The 27,207-nt window shown below is 50.0% G+C and overlaps 1 protein-coding gene and 1 long non-coding RNA gene across 5 annotated transcripts in view; one reads left to right on the plus strand and one right to left on the minus strand.

Moving 5' to 3' along the window:
- Positions 1-27,207, plus strand: part of IQSEC1 (IQ motif and Sec7 domain ArfGEF 1) — a 377,994-nt gene that overhangs the window by 150,323 nt on the left and 200,464 nt on the right. The gene's annotated exons all lie outside the window — the stretch shown is intronic.
- On the minus strand, positions 19,657-26,215 carry LOC121494760. The gene is made up of 3 exons (XR_005988864.1): positions 26,107-26,215; positions 23,331-23,509; positions 19,657-20,695 (listed from the first exon to the last, which is right to left on the minus strand). It is a non-coding gene; the product is annotated as an uncharacterized LOC121494760 (long non-coding RNA).

The following is a 27,207-nucleotide window of genomic DNA, read 5'->3' on the forward strand; positions in this document are numbered from 1 at the left end:
GGTGCTGCGTTCCTCTATGCTTAATGTCCTGGGTTGCACCTGCTCGAATCTTCTTCCCACACCCCCTGTCTTCATGGCAGCACTTCCTCCCTTCCCCCATTGCTTCCTCCCTACCATTTCATCCCTACCAAAAAGGAACAAGACTTCCTGTTTTTCTGGTTGAATTCAGGATTCAGGGTCCAGTCCCAGCTTCAAGATGTGCTTTTTGTGTCTCATTATAATCATTTATTCAGTCAACAGATGCCCATTAAGTGCTTACTATGTGCTACCTAATATGTGCTACTAGAACTACTATATTATTAGTTATAACTATTATAATAGTTTAATAATGACATTATTAGTTATGTTTTTATACATAATTTATTATTATTTATTAAATAATTATATTATTATTAATTCAATAATAACCTTAATTATTTAAAACATAATAATTAAGTTTTCAGGACTTAATTATTCTGGGTAGTGGGCAACAGCCAGGAGCCTTCCAAGGAAGTGAGTTTCGTCTGAGCAGACATTTAGAGGCTAGCGTCCAGTCCCACAGTGCCACTGAGGGAATTCCTTCCCCTCTCTAGGCTTCTGCTTTCTTATCTGCAAGATGAAGGAGTGGGAAAATTGAGGTCTTGGAACCTCTTACCTCTGATAGACTATGGCTGGGTGTTAAAACAAGTCTCTCCAGAGGAGTCCGCCAGTGAGCACCATGGACAGCGACCGCAAGGCTCCCTGGGCTGCCTGGGGGAGCATTGTGGTCGCTGTCCATGATGAGCTAAGCTGAGTCCACAACCATACAATTCTGTGTTTGAATCTTCCTCCTCTTGGCTAACAAAAGCACCCAGGGCATAGGAGGATCTGAGGCTTTCTGTGCTTGTGTGGACCCCAAGGCTCTAAGTTCCTGTAAGGTAATCCAATGCTGCTACGGAAATTCTCTTCTGGGGTGTTTGTGAATCCCAAGCCTTCCCACTACTGAAAGTTTAAGTTTGGACCTCTGAAAAGGAAGTGTAGGAAGGCCAAACGGAGGAAAGGAGAGGATGCTACAGAAGTTCCATGGAGCCCATCCTTCATCTGCCTCCTTGTCCCTCCCTTCCTCCTCTCCTGCCCATTCCCCTTTCTCTGTTACAGCTGAAATTGGTCATGGCTCCCTGGAAGAAGAGAGATGCCTGATATGTTGGTAGGGGAGACAGGGATCCCTTTGAGGCATGCCCAGTGGGGAGGTCTTTCTTCTTCTGGTTGAGTCTAGTTTCTCTTCACTCTTTGAACACCTGGAGACATGAATTAATTCCTCTGGTCACTCTGTCATTCATTTGTCAGTTCACTCGGCTGCTCATCACCTTATTAATCCATTTGTTCCCTTCTTTATTTAGCTCAGGCTTTTTTTTTTAACCAAGAAGGGAGATTTATTAAGAGAACAGAGATCCCAAGGACAAGCAGAGAATAGAGTTGCTGGTCTTCCCAAAAGACAGGAGCCAGCAAATGGTAAGGCATGAGAAGCCAATACTGCTACATTCTTTTGCCATCCTGGGGTCACACATTCACTCACTTACACTTCTCTTTGTACATCCCTCGACCTTCCCATCTTTAAAAATCTATTGGATTCTCTCCATCTCCACTGCCATGACCCTGGTCTAAAGTAGTCTGACCCTAGTCTTTTTTTGCCTACAAAACAGAAGCAGCCTCCTAATTTTTCTCCCTAAATCCACTCTTGCCCATTTCCAATCTGTTGGTCTCACTACAGCCAGAAAGATTTGTTAGAAGTGAAAAATTTATTCAACAGATTCCATTTCTCTTAGGATAAACATCAAAATCTTAAGCATGGTGTGGAACTCGATTACCATTCCCCCACATTCAGTGCCCTTTATTGTGGCACCCTTCTCAGATGGAGGATTATACAGCACCACCCACGTTGCTCTCAGGCATGGCAGAGAGCCTGGTGAACAGTGAAAGGAATGTGAGCACACACTTTAAGAACCAGTGAGTGATTTACCAGTTTTCTTTACCTTCTTCCATGACCGTTTCAATTTCCAGATAAAGACTTCTCTGTCAGCCTGAGTCCAGAGAGAAGATATGAAGGAGAGCCACATGGGCAAGTAGCATGAGACATAATGAAACCTTACTGTAGGCCACTCAGATTTTGAGAATCGTTTGGTAAACAGCATAACCCAGCTCTCCTAATTGATATACATAATCCACGAGTTCTTGCTCATCGCCCCTTTGCTTTGCTAAAGCACCACTGTCCTTTCAGTACTTACACAGGTTGCTCCCTCCCACCTTAGAACATTTGTCTGTTATTCCCTCTCCCTGGAAGATTCTTTACTCTCATTTTTGTGCAGTTGATATTTACTCACCAATGAGATCTTGGCTTAGCTGTGAGGTACTCAGGGAAGTACCTTGAGTTTACCTTCTTTGTCATTAGATCTCTTTCACTGAACTATAAATTCCAGGATTACAGAGCCCGGGTATTTAAGTCATGCTTTTTTGAGGCCCTCCTCCATTCCCACAATGTTCCAGGGCCCATGCTGAGAGGCTGGTGGTAATGGGAGTACCTCAGCCATGAGCCCTATTCCCACAAACCTACCAATGACAGGGGAGACAGATGTGCAAGCAGCAGCATTTGAGCCCATTATGATCATTCTAGCAGGAAATGCATATAAGGAGGCCAGATAAAAAGCAAGGGAACTTCCTGGAAGAGAGGGCATCAGAGATAGTTTTGAGGGGTATTTGGAGCTGTCCAGGTGGAGAGCTTCCTGGAGTAGAGAGAGATGGGGGAGTCTGATGGAGGAATTGTAGAGCAGAAAGTGGTGCCCAAAGTTTCCAAGGCTTGAAAGAGGATGAACCCAGGAGAAGTTGGAACCAGCAGTAAACATCTGGCATCTGTATTTCTGGGAACACAAGTGAGCATTCCTGTTTCAGCACGTTTGCAAGTGTGTGCTGTTTGCTTCTTGGAGTCTGTAGATGGTGTAGAAGATAATAGCAGGTTTCAGACCCTTCCACACAATGAGTGTCAGTGGCAGACTCTGATCTGAGAGTCTAGCAGGCCATGTGCAGGCATGTGCTGGCAGCTTTGTTCCAGGACAAAGCAGCAGGAGACATCTTTGTCTTCACTCTGCTCATTGGACACGTCTCGATGCCTTAAGTTCCCATCTTTGTTTTCTAAGAACTCACCAGAGTTCTTTCTAGTAAATCAAGACTTCCTGTGCACACAGCCCAGCAGTTGTTTAAAATTTGCATAAGATGAATAAAATGAAAGAGAGATGAATCACCAAAGCACCACGTTACTGAATATAATGTCTCTCAATATGATCTCATTATTAAAAGAATCTGCAGGTAGCAGGATGAAACCAGATGCTCCATGATCAGGGGCTTTGGTCACTCAGTAGTCCCCTGCTTAGTGGAGAGGAGGGGTTTCCACACAGGGCTGGGGTTTCAGGGCCCTGGTGAAATATGGTAGGAAAGCTTCCCAGCCCCCCAGAAGGTGGGAAGATGAGCAAGGATGCTGGAAAAGTCACTTCCCTTTGTGGGACTTGATTTTCTTGTTGTGAGAATAGAGAGTGAAGGGGGCACCTTGTGGCTCAGTCGGTTAAGCGTCTGCCTTCAACTCAGGTCATGATCTGGGGTCCTGGGATCGAGCCCCATGTCGAGCTCCCTGCCCAGCAGGGCTTCTCCCTCTCTTTCTCCCTCTTACTCTGCCCCTTCCCCCTCACTTACGTGCTCTCTCTCTCTCTCTCTCTCAAATAAATAAAATCTTAGAAAAAAAAGAATAGAGAGTGAAGTGCTGAACCTCACTGCCAACTTCACTGGCTGTGAGGATTATACAATAGGAGGACAGTTCTTAAAGAAGCTCATTTATTCTGAGGATTTGTGGCTGCCCCTGATGATATTATTGTTTTCATGCCAGTTGTGAAGTGGACCTTGATGGGCTCCCCACACTGGAGGGACAGACACCCACAGAAGCTGGACCAGACCCAGCACACAAGTTCTCCTTGAGGAAGCTGACCTCTGTGTTGTGGACATCTAGAGGAAGGGATGTCAACTCTGACTGGGAAAGAAGGAGGTGGAGCAGTGCAACTAAGAAGGAGTCTTGTGAGCTGAGACCATGAGGGGAGAAGGAGGAGGGCAGGCAGAGGGAAGCAGGGGATCAAAGGCCTGCAGCCCAGATAGGCAAAGGCAGTTAAAGGGATGCCATCCTCCTGCTTCAGAGGGCTAGTTGGATTAGGCACAGTGGGGCCATTTACAATACTCTCTGGATTAGAGGGTGATGATGAGCTCCTTCTTGGCACTCTGTTGGTTGAGCTGTTTTCAAGTCCAGCACAGCTCACCAGCATAGGATACACATGAGTCTTCCCACCCAATAGATGGGAGCAAGAGGCCTGGTCCTATGGTGGGTGGGCAGGGGTCAGCTATAGTGGACTGGAGGCCACAGGAGTGAGCACCACAGAAGCTGAGGCTGCACACTGCCACAATCTGGCTAGGGTCAGCTCCAAAGCCGGTGGGCTCCTCCCTAGGGCCACTGCCTCTTAGACTAGCTAGTGCCTGCTAGCAAGACTTCAAAACTTGCAGGCCAGAGACTGTGTACCATCTCAGATCGACCAGCCTGCGGGGCACACCTGAGAAGTTGTCTAATGCTATATATGTGATCCACATGAAGTAGTGCTGCAATCCATTAGTAGAGTCTGCAGTGGGGGAGGCAAGGGAAACCTGTGTTATACGTGCCAGCCATTTGTCATTCCTGGTACACCCCTTATTTTGCATACGGAGAAACTGAGGCCCAGAGGGAAGAATGCTGTCATCCAATTTCCAGTCATGTCACCTCCTGATCTAGTCTCTCCTCAGACCTCTTGGTACCCACTGTGACACAAAATGAAAACAGTGAACTGTGAGACAAGGAAATCATACTGGGTCTGTCTAGATCCACACAATGTTCCTCCTTTTTCTCCTTTGCCTGTATCTATTTGATATTTAATGTGTTTTGTACATGATAAGAGATAGTGAAAGAACAAACATCTGTGAGTCCAGAACTCAACTCCAGAACTAGAACATTCCCAATGGCTTGCAACCATATGTTTGCATCTTATCCTACACTGGAGGTCACCTCTTATCTGCAACTTTGTGTTTGTTCATCATTCTCTTGCTCAGAGGTTTAATGAATAAGTCTAAACATTACATTGTTTGTTCTTGAGCTGTAAAAAATTGTTTTCTAGAAGTAGATTTCTAAAATTTGCACTTTTTTTACTCAACATTTTACTCTTTCTAAGCTTTAGCTATGCTGTTGTTTAGCTGTAGTTTACTTTCACTAGTGTGAAAATAAACTGCGACTATTCAGCAATTTATTTTTGCATTCTCCTGTCAATGAGTATTTGGGTCATCTCCCTGCTTTTGGCCCCCCATTATTAACAGTGCTGCTATGAAATCTTCTTGTATGTGCCTTGTGTAATACCAAGGAGTAGATTTTCAGGGTTATAAGGTATGTGAATGGTCAACCTAACAAGAAAATGCCAAAGTGATTTCAACATAGCTGGACTAGGTGTCACATTCATCCACTACGTATTCCAGTTGACCTACATCCTCTCAAACCTTGGTACAATCAGATGTCTTACTCACTGTGAGTCTAATGGGTATGAAATATCTCATTGGGACCTTAACTTGCACTTCCCTGCATCCTAGGAAATTCAACAGCTTTTCCCATGCCCATCTGTGCACCTGTTTACTCCTCTAAGGCATACCTGCTGTGGTCTTTTTGCTCATTGCTTCTCTTCTTCCTGTGGATTTGTAGAAGTTCTTTATGTATTCTGGATACTAATCCTTTGCCTATTGGACATATTCCAGATGTGTTCTTGTTTTTTGTGGTTTGTCTTTTCACTGGTCATTTGGTAAAAACAAATGTTTAGTTTTATTGCAGTCAGATCTACCAATATTATTATACTTAGTGAGCTTTTTATTTTTATTTTATTTTTTTTTTAGTGAGCTTTTTATACCTTGTTTAAGAAATTATTCCCAACCCCAAGTTTGGAAAGATATACCCATCAGAGAAAATTCCTCTTCAAATTTTCTCTTTCCAGTATAGATTTTTTTGTGTCCAGAATTGATTTGGGGATGTGGTATGAAGTAGGGATCAAACTTCATTTTGTTGTATGGATACTCAGTTGTCCCAGCACCATTTACTAAATGGGCCTCCTTTCTCCAGTCACATAGCAAGAAACCTTTTTTAAAGATCTGAGGCCCTCAGATCTTTGATAATTTGTAGCACAAATGCCTGCAGTCATGCCTGTTTTCTGTTTATTCTCCTCTTCTTCCTCTTTTTACCATTGCAATTTCTGGTACGTGCAAGTACCCCAGTAAGCCCTGTGTAGCCATTTGTGGATGTTTTTGTGAGAATGAGGAAAAAGGACCACAGAGGAGGGGCTGAGTTTGTAATGACAAAAAGGGTGACCCCAACATGGAGTCTGGGTCCAGCTCTCTGAAGGTGGGTATTGTGTTCCTTCTGCCTGGTGCCTGGCTGTGCACAGTATGGCTGGTAGGTTGGGACCTGGGACCCTAGGGCTGGCAGTGGAAGGATCAGACCTGACAGCCTGTCTTTTCACTTTCATCTCATGGGGTCCACTGAGTTGGCATGAAAGGCATTTTGGCACATTTCTCAGGAAGTCCTGAGAAGCTCTTGCTGCTTCTGCTTCTCACCCTGTCATTTTGATGATGAAGCACCTGAGGGTTAAGAGACTCCTTTCTCTCACTCCCTGCAAGCTCCTTGCCTGGTAAGGGGATGGAGAGCTCTGGAACAGAGTCGTGTTCTTACCAGGAAAGGAAGAGTCATGTCCTTACCAGGAAAGCTCCTTCCTCGCTCTGGCGGGTATAGAGTCCTGGCCTCTGGTGTTGTTAATGACAACTCACTTCCACAGCACTTGTGATGTGACAGGCCCTGGTCTGAGCATTTCATGGGGTCCTCACAGCCCTGTAAGGAGACAATCTTCACACCCATCTTACAGATGAGGAAGCTTATGCACAGAGCCTTTACATGACTTGCCCAAGGTCATTCAGAAGGTCACTGAGTGAGCTGGGATTTGAACCAAGGCAGTCTGGTTCCAGACTCCATGCTCTTTATCACAGCACTACACAGTCCCTTCGGACCCTGACCAGGCCCCCAGGTCTGCCCCCTGGTTACTGGTCTAAGACCCCAGTGCCCAAGGGGTCCCTCACAGAGTGTAGGAGAGCTTTGTCCTTGAGCCCTGGATGCATGGTGGGTCTGAGCCTACTCTGGGCCTCCCAGGCCCTGTAGGATGCCCTCCCCAGCTTCTGATGCTAAGCCAGGCCACTTGTTGTTTCTCCCCTGCCCACTGCAGGGGAGTCCCAGCTCCCAGTTAGAGAATTCTCTAGCAGTTCTGAGATGGACCCTAAATGCTAGGAGGATTGCAGACAGCAGGAGCTCCCAGGTAGACTCTGCTTTGTGGAGCCTTCTATATTTCAGGGAACACATCTCTAGGTCCACCTCAAGACAAGGTGTTTTTGACAAACATGTGTCACCTGCACAAGGCTTGTAAGCAATTATGCCATGGCCATAAATCTGGGCTTGTGCTGCTGAGTAAGATACCAGCTCTTAGAAATGGCTAAAGCACATTACTGGCAACAGTGTCTCTGGTGGTTGGGATGGCAGGCTGCTTTGGGACACATGGGCTCCCAGCCAATGGCTCTACCGCTATGAAGTTCCCATGGCTGACCTCTTTCTCACCACCTCACCCTTCCTTCATAACTTTCACTGGTTCCCACTAAATGTCTTGTGATATGGATGCTATTGCAAAAGGTCATACTAAGTGCTCTGAAAAGAAATAAAGCAGGAGGAGGGTACAGAAAGTGTGACACGTGCCATTAGCAATCTATGGGTTCTTTGACAAAGCCTGTTGGAGCAAAGGCCTAAAGGAAGTGGGGAGGGAGCTGTGTGTGCATCGAAGAGCACAACAGTCAAGGAGCTGCATATGCAAAGGGCTGGAGGTCGGGTTGGGTCTTGTGGGTTGGAGGCAGGTCTGCCTGGAGTGCAGTTAGAGGCACGAAGCTGGGAGGGTGTTAGGAAGAGGGAGTACCCTGTGAGTTGGTAAGGAGTTTGGTTTCACACTGAGTGTCATGGGAAGCCACTGGAGGGCTTAGAGTAGGGTCAGTAAGCAGCAGAAGAGACCAGATGGCTTGGGTGCTGCCACTGCCAGACAGACTAGTTGTAACTGTGCTCAGTTACACTAGCTCAGGGTCCTGCAGCTCAGGGTCCAGTCTATAGAATAGACCCCTTGGGATCCCTGGGTGGCGCAGCGGTTCGGCGCCTGCCTTTGGCCCAGGGCGCGATCCTGGAGACCCGGGATCGAATCCCACATCGGGCTCCCGGCGCATGGAGCCTGCTTCTCCCTCTGCCTGTGTCTCTGCCTCTCTCTCTCTCTCTGTGACTATCATAAATAAATAATAATAAAAAAAATTAAAAAAAAAAAAAAAGAATAGACCCCTTGTGACAGCAAACAGGGCCAGGTGAGGTCTCTGAGACCAGCCAGCCCATCTGTCTGCAGCCAGGCTTCTGCCTGTAAATCCTGCAGCCTGTGTGCTCTGAATCTCCCATGCCCAGCATTCTAGGGTACCTGTATCAGTTAGCTTCTGCTGCATAACAATCACTCCAGAAAGTAGCAGGTCTTATGGGCTCTCTCTGGGTATGTGTGGTCCATGGCAGGGGTAAGCTAATTGCCACCTGGCTTTGGCTGGGGCAACCAGGGGTGGTGGTGACTTTGGGCTTCATGTCTCTCACTCATCCAGGAGGCTAGCGGGGCTTCTGCACATGGTAGCGACGGGGTCTGAAGAGGGTGAGCACTGAAGGCCACAAGGCTCTTTGAGGCCGATGTGTGGAGTTGGCACAGCATCATTTCTACCACATTCTATTCACCAGGGCAAGTCATGGAGCTGGTGTAGATTCAAAGTGGTGTGGGGAGGATTAGAGCCACCTCCTGATGGGAAGAGCTGCTCAGTCACAGTGGAGAGGGTGTGGAGATGGGGAGGTGGAGAAACAGGGCTATTTGTGGATCAACCACAGCGTCCCTGTTCTTGAAGGAGGAGCAAGGCAGGAACCAGGGCCCCAGGGACAATTGGCCTTGGCCGTGTCTCTCTAGACCCCTGACTCTCCAGGACAAGGCAGAGAGGATGCTCGGACCATTTGTTACTTTGTCACTTGATTCCACCCAGCAGCCAGTAGAGATAGACTCACTGGTCCCATGGCAGAGTCTTTCTCTGGGATGCTTATACCCAAGGACTGCAGGGATCACATGGAACATAGCACACCTTTGGCATCACCTTTTCCAGGAAGCCCTCTGGCTCTCCTGGCTTCCTCTGGGCCCCCCGAGGCTCATCTGCTGGCCCCTGTCACAGGAAGCAGTGCCCTGTGTGCCCATCACTGGTGCATGTGTGAGTCAGAAAGGTCAGGGCTTGAGGACAGAGCTGTGTCCTGCTCACCCCAAATCCCTACATCTGGGAGTGCTGCTGAGGGTTAGGCCAGCAAGGTATGGGTACTGGAGGCTGCATTCAGTGCTGACTCCTCCCAGTTAGTGTCTACAAGGGGAGGAGAGGGTCACTGGAATTGGCAGCAGGGCTCCAACTGAGCCTGGCCAGGAGCAGGCTTGGGGGCTGGGGAACAGATGCTGGATGCAGGGCAGCAGCATGAGTACAGGAAGCAAGGGCAGTTACCACAGTCTTCTTCCAGTCAGAAATGGGTCTCAAGCTTCGGGCACAAGCCCTGGGGCAGGAAGGCAACCTGCAGGAGAGCATGCAGAGAACCCACTTGGAGTGTTCAAGGGCAGCTCTGGGCAGATGGAAAGTCAGGTGGGGCCCGCCACCCCCGCAGGAAGAGAAACATCAGCCACTTTGGCAATAGTGAGTTTCCATTTACTGAAGTTTCTGTTGCCTGAGTTCCAACTTACCCAAAATAAATATTATTAGCATTAAAAAAGAAAAACAAGCCAACTGGGATGTGGCAACTCTGAGTGCAGTGCAGTTTCTGTGCCATGACAGCACAGGAGAGAAATCTTCATCACCTTCTCATGCACCCCAGAGACGAGGAGGGGAGGTGGAGAGGAAAGTGGTCTTCAAGGAGGCTCGAGGGTGCACCTCCCTGGGGCCCACAGGGGGTTAAGCCAGCCAGGCCTGCTAGTGCACCAGCTCTTCCTGCCAACCTGGCATCATCACCACTGCCCCAGGCTAGGCCGGGCAGTCTCCCTTGGGGAGGGAGCTTGAAGCTTTTGCAGTTTGTAGTTGTCTGTTGTATTTAGAAACCCAAGCATCTCCGAGTCATAAATTACCTTGAACTAGTTTGCTAACCCGTGTGACTTGGTGCCGCGCCTTTCAAAGGCGGCCAGTTATATAACTGGCTGAGTGAGGCACGGCCTGGTCCCCTCAGTGAGGCAGTGCATGCTGGGTCTGGCAAGGGTGCCGGCTACCCAGAACCGCGGGGCCAATGCAGGGAGTTGCTGCAGGTCTGTGCAGGGCACTGGCATTTCCGTGGATATGCACTCCACACAGGAGCAAGGGTTTGCAAACTCACAAAGCCAGATTCTTGCTCCCAGAGCATGGTTATGGGATCTGTGCCACATAGGAAGGGGCAGAGAGCACCAACTGGCTTAGCATCCCCTGTGATATCCCTGCTAGATGATCAGCTCCTGTTTGCACCCTTCCAGGGACAGGAGCTCATCACTGCCTGAGACATTCACACTGATAGGAAGTAAGCTTCCTGCTAATTCCAGCTCTCTCTTCTGGAGATGTGTCTGAATCCATGCCTGTGACAGCCTGGACCAAGTGAGAGGCAGTGACAGGGCTCCTGGCCATGTACTAAGGCTCTCCCAGCCTTTCCTCCATGGTCATAGCCCTCGGGTCAGAACAGGTGCTAATGGGGCCAGCTGGTTAGAGTGTTACCTCTGCACTGCACGTTCAGTGGGCATTCCAACATTGACATAAATTTTGATATCAAATTACGTAAGAAGAACGTTTAGTTTTCTCATCTCTAAACAGAGCTCCAAACCCTCTCCCCAGTTTTGTATTCAGAAAGCAGAGAGTTGACTCATACATTCTGGGGTCATGAGGAAGAGATTTGGGTGTAAAGGGAGTCTCTGCTTGTAATGTGGGATCAAATTCTAGGATCCCCTGGGTTTCCCTGATATTTGCTAGGTAAATAAAATCCATGTGATGTTCAAAACCAGGCTTTAGATAGAATGGGACTGCTGAAACACCCCCAAGATGGGCAAAATACATGGAACAAGTTTGAAGATTACTTATCAGGCAACAAAGGACAGTGATCCCTGAGAGGAGGGAAACAAACAAAGCGACTTCTATGGTGCTTTGAGCATCTGCCTTGGGAGAAGGGCCTGGCCCAACTTGGCCTCCCAACTTTACCTCCCAACCTGGCAGGTAGCATGTATGTGGCAGGGGGAGGGGAGGGCATAGCCCAGAGAGTTCTCTGAATTAAAGAGATGGAGCTGAGTGTCTGGGAAGACCAAGGCAGTTAGAATTCATGAAAACAAGTACTAGAGAGGACTTCACTGTGCAGAGGGAGATTGGGGCATTTGCAGAGAGTCCCCCTTGGGCATTCATTGGAGTATTGGCTGGGGCATATGTGAAAAAACTACCAGAACCCGGATAATTAACTGCCCAAAAGAAGCCAGAGGCAGTGCAGTGTCTGGCACCCACCTATAGATAGGAAAATTTCCTATTCTCACCAGCCAGACTGAAAAACCTCACGATGCCTGGGACATTGGCTAGAGGATTCTCAACAGACTTGCCCCTAAACAATGAGCCCTAAACGAAGCACTGCCAGGTCCCACCTTACAACCTGAAAAACAAGACACCAAAGGATCAAACTGTTTCCACATAAACACGACCCAGAACAAAACTCAAGATGATTTAGAGGAATACAAAAATATCGAGCAAAGTAAAATTCACAATGCCTGGCATCCACTGAAAAGTTTTCTGGCATGAAAAGAGGCAAGAAAATATGACCTACATGAGAAGAAAAATTAGTCAATCAAAACCAGCCCAAAATAGATACTGATGCTAGAATTAGCAGGAAAGGCCATTAAAATAGTTATTATAGCTGCATTCCATATATTTGACAAGTTGTGTATAACCAGGAAAGATATTTTTTTTTTACTTGCAGAGATGAAAGCTCTAATGCAGTCACCAAAAATATTCAAATAATCCAAAAAAAAAAAAAAAAAGGAAAAAAGAAAAAATAGAACCAGGAACCAAAGGGACGGGAAGAAAACAAATAGATTTAAGCCTAACCATTCCAACATTCATATTAAACGTAAATGATCTAAGCACCCTAACTAAAAGGCAGTGATTGTCAGATTAGACGTATTTAAGAATCAAGAACTATGTACTGCCAACAAGAAATGCCTTAAATATAAGGAAATAGATATGTTAAAAGTGAAGAGATGGAAAACATGTAACACACCAGCTACAGGAAAATTGGAATGGCTAGATTAATGTCCAAGTAGATTTCAGAGCAAAGAATATGACCAAGGACAAAGAAGTTCATTCCATAATCATTCAGGGATCAATTCATAAAGAGAAAAATGGCAATCCTAAATCATCACAACAGATGTTCAACATACACAAAGGAAAAACTAATCAGAAAACAAAGAGAAATAGACAAATCTACAGTTATGGTTGGGGAGTTCAATATTCCTTTTTTAATGCTTTACAGAACAAGTAAGCAGAAGTTCAGTAAAGATATAAAAGACTTGAGCAATGTCACCAACCAACTTGACCTGTTTGGCACTCCACCCAACAGCAGCAGATACACAGTCTTCCCAAGTGCACCTGGACCAATTACCAAGATCACAAAATTCTATGCAATAAAACTCTTCAAGTCATATGCTCTACAACACAAGGAAATTAAACATCGACGAGAGAAACTTTAAATATGTCCAGCTAGTTGCATTAATAAAGCTTTTTAAACACACACATACACACACACACACACACATAGGCTCATGACCTCAAATAGAAGTTTCCCTTTAATATTGAAAATACTGTTTCATTTTTTAAAAACTTAGCATTTTTACTTGTACAGCGAGGAAGGTATATTTTTCCTCTCATGATTTTGTGTGAAATTGACCAGACTGTCCTAGGGAGACAAGTAGCAGAGCCCTTCTCCAGGCGGCCAAGTACCTTCCAACAGGACATCCCAAGGGGCACAGGAAGCCTAGATCAGGATGGCATCTCTCCTTTGGCTGGCTTTGCACTCTCCATCGGCGTTACAGCTGATCCCAAGGAACACCCTTGTCTTATTGCTTTTCTTGGCCAGGATGCAGGAAGGAGGAAGTGTCTGGAGTTGGGGTTCCTTCTGTAACAAGAAATGCCAGCAGGTACAGAACTTTTATCCAGCATCAGTATATTTCCTGCAGGGGAGATACATTCCCTCTACTTTACAGATCTGGAAACTGGGGCCCCTGAAGGGCTATTGAGAACACATACTTCTAAGAGATTTGAGTGGGATTTGATCTGAGCCCTGCAGCTCCAGAGTCCTTGCTCTTGACCCCTGCCTGTCTACACTGCCCATCTCCTGGCTGCCTGTCTACACTCCATCTCCTGGCTGGGCCCTACACTGTCATCACCTCCTACTGGAGGCAACATGTGGGGGGCTCCTGGGCACTTCTGACTCCATCGGCCCAAACAAAAATCACTACCATACTCACCTCTCTTCAAACCCCTGAGTTACTTCTCATTTAAGATATATTCTCTTTTACCCACTGATGCAGCAAATACATATCAGCTACCAATGGGAACTGGGCACTGTTGTAGATGCTGGAGGTACAGCCTGGTCAGGCCATTCAGGTGGAGGAGAGATACTCATTAGTGAGCACAAAAGTATGAGATGGCATTTAAGTAGCATTGCTAGAAATGAGTGGGCTCAGTGACAGAGGTGGGGCCTCAACTAGAGGGGGTTCGGGGCAGATTTCTCTGAGAAGGCAGTGATAGGATGCCCCGGGGGTAAGTCAGAAGACTCTAAGGAGCCATACTCTGGGCACAAGGAATAGCAGGAGCAAAGGCCCTGAGGTAGAAGTGTTTAAGGATGTGAAAGCTGGACACTCATGAGAAGCTGGTGGCTAAGTTTGGTAAGGCTAGAGGGGGAAACAGAAACCAAAGTATAAAAGGGGTCCTAAGGGCTCAGGAAGCCACTACTGCTTTAGGAAGGGGAGTGACATGTAGATGCTCTATGGCCCTGGAGCAGGGGCAAGGAGACTCCTTAGGAGGCTTCCCTGGAGTCCAGGGAAGACTTGCTTGTCCCCCGGCTATGCAGTGGTATGGTGGGAAGTGGATGGATTTGAACTTGCGATCTGCCCCTGTTAGGGATGCTGAAGGAATGGTGGCAGATTCCATATGGGGCTGATGTGGCAAGAGGAGGTGGGGCCTATGACTGAGTCAGGGAAGGCTGGGGGAGCTAGGTGCTCCCATGGGAGGCATGCCCGGGAGCTCTTCTGGCCATGGGTTAGGGGCAGGGTCATTGCCTGTGACCTTTGCCACTAGTGTCACACCCTCTCTTGAGCTCTGTGTGTGAGCCTGATCTAGCCCATCACAGCCTGGGCATCTCTTCAGTCTGAACAATTGCAATCCAGTGTGGGTATGGGTGGAGAGATGGGTGGGCGGTGCTCTCAACACCCCTGCTTTATAGAGGAGCCACTGCTCACTACCTCTCAGAGCCCTGTGGGTCCTTACTGAGATCCATAGACTGTTCTGGCAGAGCAAGGCCTCAGAAATCATTGGATATGAGGCCCCCCCACTTACAGGTAGAGAAACTGAGGCTCAGGAATAGAGCAGAAATTCAGCTGTGAACGCTCTGGAGTCCTGGAATTCCCTGCTCTAAGGACACAGTTTGGTGTGCTCTGCATGACCATCATGACCCCCAAGAACCTGTCCCCCAGCAGTCACAGCTTGCTAAAGCAACCAAGTTGACCTGGTCAAATGGGGTCCTGATGCTCTTTGTCACCACCCTCTCCACACCCCCAGAGGTGCCCACCCTCACTGCCGTCCAAAGGGGCCATGCACTTTGATGTGAGCCTACTCAGGGCAACGAAGGGTTTGCCAGACTGGGGTGCAAGCCCACACTGAGACTGGGAGTTCTGATGACAGCTGGGTCAGCTTAAGGGGGCAGCAGCATCCCTCGGGCTGCTGTTGTCCAAAAGCTGCCATACCCCAGTAAAGACAGAAGTGGGTATGGCTGTGTTCCAATAAAACTTGACTTACAAAAGCAGGCAGAGAGCCAGATTTGGCTCAAGACCCGTGGCTGGGCCTTTGTTCTACATACACCAAATCCCGTGATAACCCAGATTTGTCGGTCTGACCCCAGGCCAAGCAGCAACCCTGCCACGGGACCCAGGGCAGAGCAGGACATCAGGCTGGAGGGCACAGAGCTGGGTCTGGGCTCCCTGTCCCACCTCACAGTGTGATCCTAGCAACTTGCTCAACCTCTCTGGTCCTCAGTCTCTACACCTGAAGTCTGGATCAGAGGTACAGACTCAAGGCTGCTGGGATCATGCTACCATGTCATGGAGAAAAGCTACCCAGACTTGGGTTCATCTGAGGACTAACTGGCTTTTCCATTCCCACCAATCGTTGCTGGTAGAGACACTAGCCCTGGCATTTCAGAAGTCACAGGTCACATTTCAATGAGAGCCCTCCTGGTTGTATGCTGGCCACCAGCTCAGGCCAGCCTGACGTGTGGGGCCAACCACACCACAGGCCATGTCCCTTTACAGCCTCTCAGCTCAGGCTGTCTGCTTCCTCCCATGTGGACTTGGGGATGCTTTTATTAGAGCACAGAGAAGACTGGCTTTCCCAATGGATGCTGTTTGCAGGTTCGAAATAAATTGTTTTGGGGCACAAGCATTAGAAATGATTTCCCTCCCCTCACCTGCACACCTGTGTTCATTATCACCCGATAATGACCTTACAAGGCCTTGGGTACTGAACTCACCTAACTCGGAATTAGCCCGCACAAAGCCCTCCTGGCTGGGTTTTTCTTAACCATTTGCTCAGTGGGTGTATTATTTGACACATAATTGTCTTCTTGGGGGAAATTAATTTTCAGGGCCTTGAATGGTCTTTATTAAAATGGAGAGAGTGCTAAATTCCAGCCCTGCCCCACGGAGCCTGCAGGAGACTCAGCTCACCTCCCCTGGGGAGCGTGCGGGAATACGCTCCTCCCAGCGGGGCCTGGGTGCCAGCCTGTGTCCCTGAAGGATGTCCAGGCCCTTCTCTGTCATTATATGCCCTCGCGAGGAGCTCCCAGTCTGTCCCAGGAGCAAGGATGCCACCAGACCCTTGGGAGGATGTAGATTCACATCTTGACCTCTCCGGTAATGGGGCCGTGTGGCCTCGGCAAGGTCCACCACTCTCCGAGCTTCAGGGTCTTTGGCAGCAAGTGAAACCACTCGTGGGCATCTTCTGGGGAGCCTGTGCTTGGAGCTCCAGCTGGAAGGGCTTTGGCAGCACCCTCGAGACCCTGAGTGGTACGCAGCCCACATGCAGCCTCACCTCCGATGTCTCCTGAGTCGTAGCTCTGCTCAGCTCCTGGTTCCCCTCACCCTCTCTCTCTATGCATCCATTCATTGTTTCTTTCCTTCCTACCTTCAATCCCACACTCAGCCCATCTGTCAGCCCATTGTCTGGACAGCTGGAGGGATCCAAATAGTGCAAGCCACTCCTGTGCTCAACACCCTGCCATGGCTCCCTCCTTGCTCACAGTCAGAGACAGCGTCCTCCCTGTAACCCCCATGGTCCTGATCAGCTGCCCTGTCATATCTCTGTCTTCGGCTCTCCCCAGGCTCCCTGTCATTCATGGGATTCCAGGCATACTCCTCCCCAGGGCCTTTGCACTGGCAGCTCCTTCTGCCTGGTTCAGTCTTCCCCCAGACACCTGCATTGCTCCTCACCTCCAAGTCTTCGCATGGTTTCGTCTCCTGGAAGCCTTCTCTGAGCAGCCTGTATTTGACCCTTTCCCCCCCCCGAGATGCTATTGCCATCCACAGTGTGAGTCACTATAGGCCAGGTTTGGTTTACTGTCCTTTCCTTCACTAGAAGGCGAGCACCCTGCAGGCAGGCCTGACCCAGGGCAGGAGCGAGGATCACTTGCCTGCCCCTGGCTGACCTGGATTGTTTCTGCCCAGCCTTGAGAGACGCGGCCTTAATTTGGATGGAGAGCCCCTTTCAGCCTTCTGCGGCCTCCACAGCCCCCTGAACCCAGGGGCGGTTCTGGAGGTCTGCACATGCCCAGCTAACAAGGGAGGCCCTGGTCTGTCTGCCCTTGTCAAAGCTAGGAGTCCATGCCCAGCCCCTGTGAGCTCCACTGATTTAGCTCTCGTGGAGTGGAGCCCTCACTTCCTGGTGGCCAGGGACTCTGAGCCCCATTCTCTCCCTTTTGCTTTTGGGAGTTAGCACTGCTGCAAACCAGGCCCCAAGCTTGTCATCCTCCAGAGGCAAAACCAGTTGGTTTGCACCTCCCTGGCCACCCCTGGTTGTCCTCTCAGGACTGGCCTTGCTCTGTTGTGGCCTGGCTACCCTGCATCATGGCAGGTGGCACCTCAGGGCACATTAGGTTATGGGTGCCCAGCTCTGCTCAGGGCCTTGGTCCCCAGGGCAGCAAGCACCTTGTCCCCACAGATGCCGGGAGTGTCCCTGTGACCTCAAACTCCACGCCGAGTAGGGTTGTTCATTCATGTCATGGCCACCCACTAGCATATAGTCACCAAGCAGCTGTTTTGTGCCCTACCCTGCTGTGTGAGCTGGGGACAGGATGAAGCCCTATCCCCACGGGGCTGGCCTCCCCTCTCCCAGCCATGGTGGGGGTCCTCCTGTGAAATGAAAATAATAATATCGGCTTCCCGGGAGGCCATGAGAAGTAAAGGAGACGGATACAGGACAGCATCAACAAACACTTTCTATAAAGGACCAGATAGTAACAATCTTCGGCTTTGTGAGCCATACAGGCCATCATCGCTGCTCAGTTCTGTGGCTGCCCCAGCCAAGGATGATATGTCAGCGGTGGGTGTGGCTGTGTTCCCATGAGACCTCACTCCCCAAAACAGCCGGTGGGCTGGATGTGGCCCGCTGACCCCTGGGACAGGCACAGATGAAGAGGCAGCCACTGTATCACGAGTGGTGACGATGGTGGACAAAGGACCACAGGAAGTTCACGGGCTGGGGGTGGCAGGGCGCTGGGGGTAAGCAGGAGCCAGGTGAGCCACCTTCTGTTTCAATCTGTCGAAGCCACACTGAGGCTGGGCTTCCCTGGAGCTGTATTTAGTCCATAACATGGTGAGGTAAGTTCTCAGAGAGAGGAAGGCTAGCACCTAACTCCTGGCTGACGTCTGCCAGGAGGCCCCGCAGAGGTGGCCAGTTTCACCCTCTGCATCCTGCCCGGCGCCACCGCTTTGAAGGAAGCCTGGGCTGGGCCCCGGGGGGCAGCTGGGTGCAGGCGGGAGCCCCATGGGTCTCCTACATCCTGCTTAATTGCCGTGAGATGACTCTGCTGGCGCCGGCCTCCCTCACTCCCTGATGCTCTGAGATCCCGCTGCTCATTGCTCTCTGCAGCCCCATCTCAGGCTGTGTCCTGAGTTTTTCTTAATTAAATGTTTGCCTCCTCCCTCTAGACCCTGCATGGCTCCTCCTTCAGGAAGGGAAGAGGAAGAATTAGCATTAATTGAATGTGTGCCACGTGTGGGCCTTGGGGAGGGGTGCAGGGGCCCAGAGAGGGCAGACGCCTGCCCCTGCCCGAGGGCACACAGAGTAGGAGCCCTAGAGCTAGGATCTGGAGTCAGGACCCTCCCTCGCTCCTCCGCCCCACCTGCCCTGTGTCTCATCCTCACAGGAGAGGCCAGGCATGAGGAACCCAAGTTGGAGTCAGGGAGATTGGGGCTGAGATTGCTCCCTCCCACCAAGCCTCAGCTTGCTCATCTGTAAACAGGCACAGTGATGGTCGCCACCACACAGTGGTCCTGAGGATCCAGTGTGGTGGGGAGGGAAGGACGGAGAGAGGGGGGGTGGGGGGGACAGAAAGTCCTCGCCCGGTCTCTTGGGGCCTGAAGGTCATTGGCGCTGCAGACTGCCCAGCCAGCCCCGTGTGCACCTTTCTCCTGGAGATGGAGCGGTTGGCAGCAGGCCTGTGTGCATTACATTCTTGCCCTGTCCCTGTGCCAAAGGAATGCCTTCCAAGGAGCATGCCACCGTGGCCACAAAGAGTTCCCAAAGCCTTCCTGGAGGAGTGGAGAGCAGCTGGGGTCTGTCCTTCGCCCCCACCCGGTCCTTGGCCATTTCCCTGGTGGAGCCGCCGAGAGCCCAGGAGGTGATGCTCAGCTCAGGTGGCAGGGTGGGATAGCCCTGTGTGCTGACAGAGGCCAACGGAGATGCCATACTCTCCTGGGAAAACCAGAGCCCACTCCATCTAGTGAAATCAGGGTTCCAGTCCACTCAATCCTGGCACCCCGTCATTAGCCTCATCACTATCCAGCACAATTAGTATATCCATAGCCGCCCTTCTGCCGCGCCTGCCAGGAGCTTCTATCCCACATGCTCTGCATGAGGGGTCCAGTTCCCTGGGTCCAAATAATGTATTCACATGGGCTTTTTATTTTTTATTTGTATTTTTTATTTGTATTTTTATTTACTTTTTCTATGGTGGTAAAATCCATATAACATAAAATTTACCATTGTAACCATTTGTAAGCATGAAGTTCAGGGGCATGAGTACATTCACTGAGTACATACACTGTGCGACCTCCCCACCGCCCATCTCCAGAACTTTTCCATCGTCCCAGACTGATATTCTGTCCCCGTTACACACTAACTCCCCACTCCCCTCCTCCACATCTGGCAGCCCCATGCTGCTTAGTGTCTCTGCGAGTTTGACGACTCTAGGGACCTCGTACAAGTGAAGTCATACAGTGTTTGTCCTTTTGTGACTGGTTTATTTCACTTTTATGATGTCCTCAAGATTTATCCATGCTGCAGGACGTGTCAGAGTTTCTTTCTTTTTCAGGGAAGAGTAATATTCTATCGTATGGATAGACCACATTTTGTTTTATCCATTCATCCATTGTTGGACTCTTGATTTGTTTCCACCTTTCAGGTATTATGAGTAATGCTGCTCTGAACATGGTGAAACCCCACTTCCAATTCTTTTGGGTATCTACCCAGCAGTGGAATAGCTGGGTCATATGGTAATTCTATAGTCAGTTTTTTGAGGAACAACCCTACTGGTTCCCACAGCTGCTGCGCCATGTTACATTCCCACCTACAGTGCACAAGAGGTCCATTTCCCCCACATCTTAACCAACACTTGCTTTGGTAATAGTCATACATGGTGTGAAGTGGTATCCTGCTGTGGTTTTGATTTGCATTTCCCTAAATTGAGCATCCTTTCACATGCCTATTGATCATTTGTGTACCCATTGAAGCCCTTCAACCATTTTTGAATTGGATTGTTTTCCACTGTTGTTGAGTTTTAGCAGCTCTTTATTTATTCTTGATATCAATCCCTTATCAAATCCATGATTTGCAAATATTTCCTCTCACCCTGTGGGTTTTCTTCTCTGTTGATGTGTCCTCCCATGTACAGAAGTTTTTAATTTGATGAATTCCAGTTTAACATTTTTTTTCTTTTGATGCCTGCATATGTTTGGTCTATGACTGCTTTGGTGTCCTATCCAAAAAAAAAAAAAAAAAATCATTGCCAAATCCAGTGTTGTGAAGCTTTCCCTATGTTTTCTTTGAAGATCTTTATAGTTTTAGCTCTTGGGTATAGGTCTTTGATCCATTTGAATTGACTTTTGTATATGATATGAGGTATGGGTCCGATTCTTCTGTTTGTGGAATCCAGGTTTCGAGGCACCATTCCTTAAAGACTGACCTTTCCCCGTGGAGTGGTCTTGGCCCTCCTGTCAAAGACCACTTGACTGTGTATGTGAAGGTATATTTTTGGGGTCTCTGTTCTGTTCTGTTTTTGTAAAGTTTTATTGGAACCTTGCCACACCATTCACTTGTGTATTGTCGACAGCTGCTTTGGAGAGAAAACTGGCAAAGTCAGAGTAGTTATGACAGAGAAAATTGGGCTCTCAAAGCCAAAATTACTATCTGGCACTATGGTCCACTCTCATCTGCCTACACAACCCCTTCGGCCCTCCCTGGGATGTGAGGTCCCTGGATGGCTTCCTCCCCTGCCCCCTCACCTGGCAGGCAGGGCAAGGTCCACCACGTAATAGGTGTTCCATCCATGTTGTGGGTTTGTTGCCCTCTGTTGACTCAGGTGGTTTTTGATGGCCCCTGCTCGGTACGCCTGCCCTGAGCATCACCTGTGGCCACTCTTTCCCTCTCTGGGAATACACACCCATGTCCCCCTTTTGCCAATCCTCAGGTTTGGGCCCCCACCTAACACCCGAGCACAGGGCCCCTGTCCTGAAGAGCCACATCCGGGAAAAACATGCTGGTTCAGTAACTTCATCCACAATGTTCATTGTGAATAAACAACGCGTGACCACGTTCTCTGTGTGGCTGATTAAAGCTGCAAGGGGGCCCGAGTGCCTTTTGGCCAGCGTTCCCAGCCTGGCCCCTCCCACAGATACCCACTGACGTCCGTTTGCAGTGTATCCTGGTGGAAATTTTTTGTGCATTTTCAGGCACACACAAGCATTAAGTGTGCTCTGTGTGCGTCTTCCTCTCCCATAGATAGAATTACACTGCGTGCAGAATGTTCCGCAGCTGCCTTTGTATCCCCGGAACTGTTCCCTGTGCTGTGCTGTAACCCCTCGGCGCATCTTAGCCGGTGGCCTACAGAGGGACCCCCAGCTTGCTTTCCTTTTTTGTGAGCAGCCGTTATCATGTCAGTGGGGTGGCAGGCTCCCAGAGAGACCCCCTCGCCACCGGCACCACCCCTCACTTTCCTGCAGGAGACCCCAAGCTCCCAGACAGCAGAGGTCTCGTGCCCTCGCCGCTGTGCCCCCACGTTAAGGACAGTGCCCAGCTCTGTAAACAGCACTGAGAGGCGACGTTTGCAGGATCCTGATCCTGCCTTACTCTCCTCTGGGTGCTGTGCTTGCTGTTATTTCTCTCATCCTCCCCACACTCCCTGAAGTGGGCAAGCGGTACCTTTATTTTACAGATGCACAGGCTGAAGCCCACAGAGGTCACGGAGCTGGTCACGGTCACAAGGCAGTGAGGGGCAGGCAGGTTGGCTCTGGGGTCTGTGAATTTGACTGCTGTCTCTTCGGTTGTATTGAACCCACCCACCCAGCAACCAGCTTCTGTGTTTGCCCCTGTCACGACCAGCACCTGCCTTCTGGCCTTACCCAGACCCAGGCAAAAGGGCAGCAGGCCAGGATTCAAGTCCAGCTCTGCTGCTTGCTCCAGGCTCTGTGACCGCAGCTGGTTACTTGCCGTCTCTGAGCCTGTTTTGTCACTGAGAGGGGCCAGCAGCAGGACCCTCCTTTGGGAGGTTGACCTTGGGGAGTACTCCCACAGCTCCAGGTGAGCAGTAGGAGCCTGATAAGCGGGCATCTCTCCCCGAGAGAGCGCTTTGGGGCCCAGCTGCCTGTGACCCAGTGACTGATGTTCAACTGCTACCGCCCAAAGCCGGAGCAAGTTTATGATGCTCTAGCTGGTTTTTAATCACAGCAAGATGAAAATTTGGCAGATTCAGACACTGATTCATGTGACAACATTGTCTCATGTCTCGTTTGTCTTTCTCTGGCTTTGGCGCTGATGCAGGGGGTGGGGCCTCCACCCTCAGGAGCACCCTGAAGTCCCTCGGGCCTCTTGCATCTGTCTCATGCCCACTGTGGGCCAGGTCTGGGCCTTGAGGGGGAGAGACATGGGGACAAGGGTGGAGGGACTTTCCCAACCCTCTGCCGGCAGGCTTCCTCCCTCAGACCAACCCTGCCATGGCCTGGCGCAGCCCGCCTCCTTCCACTGGAGGGAGTGCCTGTCCTGTCCTGGCTGGAATCACAGCCTAGGAAGCTCCGTATCCATGACGGCAGATGCCCAGAGGTGTCCAAGTTGCCTCCACTCAAGCATCGCCTCCTCCGGGAAGCCCTCCCTGACCTCGGCAGACAGACTATTCCCTTCATGACTCTCAGGGCGGGGGCAGAGTTTTTCCCACGTCTGTCTCCTTGTTGGTTGTTACCATCACCTGTGTAGCCCAACCTGTGCTGGGGACCTTGCCAGGCCATTTACAAGGGTTAACAGTCCCCACAGCCTCACTTTTCAGACGGGACACAGAGAAGTTCAGGAGTTGCCCCAGGTCACCCAGCTCATAAAGAGCAGGACTGGCTGGGAAACTGTACCTTGCTGGTCTATGCTGTACTTGTCACTGCGGAGCTCCGGTGGTGAGGACACTGGCGGCCGTCCGGTCAGTATTTGCTGACTCTTGCACTAACGAATGCTGGTCCAAGTGCTGGGGGCCCGGGAGGAAGCTGCTACCTCTGTGCGTCATGGGCACCAGTAGAGATGCCAGGAAGGACACCTGAAGAACAGCGGCGCATCAGCTTTGCCTTAAGGGTGAGTAGGAGTCCAGCTGGTTGTTGGGTGGAAGGAAGGGCAGGCCGAACAGAGGGAAGAGCATGTGCAAAGACGTGGCAAGTGCAGGGCTGCCTGTGTGTACAGTGTAACAGTTGGGGAACATGGCAAAATCCCAAATCACACAGTGTATTAGACAGCTTGGGCTGCTGTGACAAAACACCATAGGCTTGGGGAGGCTTCTAGAGGCTGCAAGTGCAAGATGAGGGGGCCGGTGAGTTCAGTGTCTGGTGAGGGGTCTCTTTCTGGCTTGCACATGTCACTTCTTGCTGTGTCCTCACCTGCCTGAGAGAGGAGCAAGGGAGGTGGTCTCTCTTCCCCTCCCCCCCCCTTTTTTTTTAGTTTTTATTTATTTATTTATTCATGAGAGACACACAAAGAGAGACAGAGACATAGGCAGAGGTAGAGGCAGGCTCCCTGCAGTGAGCCTGATGGGGGACTCGATCCCAGGACCCCGGGATCACGCCCTGAGCCAAAAGTAGACGCTCAAGTGCTGAACCACCCAGGTGCCCCTCTCTTCCCCTTCTTATAAGGATTCTAATCCCGGGGGCAGGGGGGCTCCACCTACGTGGCCTCATCTAAGCCTCTTAATCTCATCATACTGGGGGTTAGGGTTTCAGCCTATGAATTGTGGGGAACACAAATATCCAGTCCATAACACTCAGCTGTCGTAAGCAGGAAGAGCTGTCATACAGGGGATCCGGTGCTAACCACCATCACTGGAAAGTCTGGAGGCACCATCTTGCTTTTGGGCCACCAGGAATCAGCCCTGAGCATCACTACAGAACTGGCCCATCTGGCAAACTGGCCCAGATCAGCCAGGAAGTTGGGGGAGCAGGAGCCTGCCACAGCTGCCCCTGGCCACCCAGGAAGCTGGTGACTCGCCCCCAGAAGCTGGTGCAGATGCTCTCCATCTCCTGCACATCTCCCTGGGTGGTGGGGGGACCCAGGACTGCTTTTCCCTTACCTGTGTCCTGGACTCTCATCTTCCCCTTCCTGCAGCCCCCTTGGACTTCTCCACTTAAGGATGATAGCTGGGCAGGTAATTCCCCTGACACCTCCCCCCCAGCCATCCTTATTGTTGACTGCAGGGCCAGGCTTGCCCCTGGTAAGCTCTTTAAGACGGGTTCATTTGCATCCTGCCTTTAATTGGTGCCCTGCCATACCCCCAGTGTAAATCTCCAAATCCACGTAGAAACAGAGCATAAATCTGCCAAGGCGCTAAGGCTGTGGCAGGGTCCCTCACTCAGCAGCCTAGGAAGTGCCTGTGATGGGAGATGAAAACAGGCAGGTTTTCGTGTTCAAAAGACAGAAAAAATCTTGGCCAAAAGCATCCAAAGAGAATCAGACATGGGGTCAGGGGTGAGTGGTGGGGTGGGGAGTCGTAGTGGAAGCTAGAGCCAGGGTGAGGTGGTGGTGGTGGCAGTGGGGCTCACACGCGGGAACTGGTGAACAGGCTTGTCGCCTCTGTCAGAAGCCATAGATGTATGGATTTTCTAAATTATGAAATATTTCAAACCTAGGGAAAATAAAAACAAGAGCTTATACTTATGTAGACTTCTTCCTACATGCTCAGAATCATTCTAAATGCTTAATAAAGAAAAATTTCTCTAATCCTCCTAGAGGACCTCTTGAGGCAGGTTCAGTGTTTTTAAGTGAAGCACTGAGGCACAGAGCAGTTCCTTACGTGGCCTCCTTGGGAAGTGGCAGAGGCTGGATTTGAGCCCAGGTGGTGTGGATGGAGAGCTCCAGACACGCACCCACCATCCAGATTACCTGGCGTCAGTATTTTGCCTTAAAAAGTCAGGTGGGGGGATTCCCAGGTGGCTCAGCAGTTTAGCACCTGCCTTCGGCCCAGGCATGATCCTGGAGTCCTGGGATCGAGTCCCACATCGGGCCCCCTGCATGGAGCCTGTTTCTCCCTCTGCTTCTCTCTCCCTCTCTCTCTCTCTCTCTCATGAATAATTAAATAAAATCTTTAAAAAAATAAAAAATAAATAAAAAATAAAAAAATAAAAAGTCAGGTGGGAGGGTGGCACCTGGGTGACTCAGTGGTTGAGCCTCTGCTTTCGGCCTAGGCTGTGATCCCAGGGACCCGGGATCGAGTCCCGCATCGGGCTCCCCGCAGGGAGCCTGCTTCTCCCTCTGCCTGTGTCTCTGCCTCTCTCTGTGTTTCTCATGAATAAATAAATAAAATCTTTGGAAAAAGAGAAAAAAGCCAGTGGGAGGGAGTGGGGGAAGGAGGGAGAGGAAGGCAGTGCTCTCAGCTGCCTCAAGCCCTCCCAGAGTGGACGGTCCCTCACTTACATGTATATGTGTGTGTGTGTGTGTGTGTGTGTGTGCATTGACCATAGAGTCCCCGCGTGTCTGAGGACCGAGATAGATTTTGTTTGTACCCTGTTCCCCCACAACTCATGCTCTGGACGTGCCCTTCCCTACATCCACAGTCAGCACCCCAAAGGGACATGTTGGCTGTGGCCCCTAAACTCAGAAGAGGCCACATCCTCCCACCCTGCATCCTGTCCCTTGTCCCTCGCGTTTTACCTTCAAGGCATTCACCAGCTCCGGGGCTCTCACCTGCCATTCGCTCCCCCATCCCCAGCAGAGGGGCACGTGGGCCGTTAGGACACCGTGTCATTCGTGAGTTTCATACAGATTCTATCGGACTTTACCTTTTTGCACTTTACCTTTTTGCAGCTTGCCTGGTTGGGATCACTGGGGTTGTTTTCAAGTTTGTTTTCTGTGCTAACAGCACCTGAAAAGCAAACAAGCACATGCAAAGTTGTGTCTAGTGGCTTCTCTCCCTTGGAGCCACTCGGCTCAGGATTCTAAACCCAGAGGGATGAGTTGGTGACGGAGGTTCCCACCTAAGGCTGACTCACCACAGGAGCAAGGAGATGGCCTCAGAAGGGGAGTGTTTGCCAGAAGGCGAGATGGGTGTGTGTGGCTGAAAAGTAGCAGAAGGAGCATACTCATCGCAGCCTGGGAAATGCAGGCTGGAGGGGATGTGGGCATTTGTGTCGGGGGTCCCCCAAGCGTCCACAGTTTCGACCCATAATTCTGCCTCTCAGAATGCTCCTGAAGGAAATCCTCATAGATAGAAATGGGGAAATGCCTGGCTACATTGCTCTCCGACCACCAAATATTCGCAACAACACTGACAGCTAAAAATAGAGCCTTCATCTCCCAGTTTACTCCCAGCCACACATTGGAGTAGATAGGAGTCATTAAAAAGTAGAGGTTTTTTTTTTTTAAAGATTTTGTTATCCATTTGAGAGAGAGAGAGAGTGAAAGAGAACACAAGCAATGAAGAGGGGCAGAGGGAAAGAGGGAAGCAGGCTCCCCAGTAAGCAGGGAGCCCCACTCTGGTCTCGATCCCAGGTCTCCAGGATCATGACTGGAGCCAAAGGCAGGTGCTTGACCGATTGAGCCATCCAGGTGCCCCCCGAAATAGGGCTTTTTAAAAATGAGGTGCCAGGATGCTCATGAATTAATGATCATGAAAAAAGTAGAAGGCAAGATGGACCTCTCCAGTAGGACATTCAATTAGGTAGAATCAAATGCCTTGAAAAAAACAACTAGTAGAAAATTCACGAAAGGGCAGAGTGGTTCATTCTAGGTGGAGCGATCATGGGTGACTTTTGT

The sequence above is a fragment of the Vulpes lagopus genome, chromosome 7, assembly GCF_018345385.1.
Source record: "Vulpes lagopus strain Blue_001 chromosome 7, ASM1834538v1, whole genome shotgun sequence".
Classification (NCBI taxonomy): domain Eukaryota; kingdom Metazoa; phylum Chordata; class Mammalia; order Carnivora; family Canidae; genus Vulpes; species Vulpes lagopus.